Source organism: Tachysurus vachellii, chromosome 6 (genome assembly GCF_030014155.1).
Source record: "Tachysurus vachellii isolate PV-2020 chromosome 6, HZAU_Pvac_v1, whole genome shotgun sequence".
NCBI lineage: Eukaryota > Metazoa > Chordata > Actinopteri > Siluriformes > Bagridae > Tachysurus > Tachysurus vachellii.
Genome location: NC_083465.1, coordinates 31050352 through 31051375, shown reverse-complemented (window position 1 = coordinate 31051375; position 1024 = coordinate 31050352). Strand labels below are relative to the sequence as shown.

Here is a 1024-nt window from a genome sequence, read left to right as displayed (position 1 = left end):
AATAAAACACATCTTTCCAAATAGAATGCTTTAGATATTATATTCTTTTGTAGTCTATAAAACCAAAAATCCCCCAATTTTTATTTGAAGAACACGTGTTTGAAGGACACGTGCTAGTGAACCAGCATTAACACTTCTGTACGTCGCTCTGGATAAGGGCGTCTGCCAGATGCTGTAAATGTAAACGTGTTTGGGACTCTTTTGGGATTCCACAAAGATACCGTACGTCTCCACGTGTCTGGGGGAACCGACCAATCCCAGAGCAGAGCTCTTTCCGTGGAGCTGACCAATCCCACAGCGCCAATCTTTTCCGAGCGCCTCTTGGTCTGGCCAATCCGCTGCGTGTCAGACCTGATGCAGGGCGGGGCGTCGCAGAGGGCGTGGTTTGGGATGAAAGCCGAAACAAGGCGTGTATAACCGGGTGTACAGACACCGCTCGCGCTCAGGTTTCTCCGCCTCCGTCTGCAGGTATCGTTTTCTTCATCATCTTCATCGTCATCGGTCCTGCAGCGTAAATATTTATTTATTTTATCTGTCAGCTGTGTGTTTCGTACAGACTACAGCTATTACACACACACGCGCGCACACACACACTCTCTCACTCATACACACACTCACTCACAGTCTCACACACACACACACACACTCATTCACTCACTCACACACACACTCACATTCTCTCTCTCTCACACACACTCACTCACACACTCTCTCTCTCACACACACACACACACACTCACATTCTCTCTCTCTCTCTCTCTCTCACACACACACACACACACACACACACACACACACCCGAGGCTGTTTCATGAGCGCTGGAGGAGACACACCGCTGAAAGAACCCCGGAGATCCTGATCCTCTCACCTGAGCTCCCAGCGCACGAGAGTCACAAAGGTAAGGCGCGTTAACTAGGTGAGGAGAGACAGACAGGTGAGGAGATACAAACAGGTAAGGAGAGACAGACAGGTGAGGAGATACAAACAGGTAAGGAGAGACAGACAGGTGAGGAGAGACAGACAG

The 1024-nt window shown here is 49.4% G+C and overlaps 1 protein-coding gene across 1 annotated transcript in view; it reads left to right on the top strand.

Moving 5' to 3' along the window:
• The first annotated feature begins 420 nt into the window (after positions 1 to 420).
• The window catches only part of coro2aa (coronin 2Aa), a 30842-nt gene continuing 30238 nt past the window's right edge, over positions 421 to 1024 (top strand). Inside the window, exon 1 of the mRNA XM_060873271.1 lies at positions 421 to 898. The gene's annotated coding sequence lies outside the window, so the exon portion shown is untranslated. The remainder of the gene's footprint in view (positions 899 to 1024) is intronic.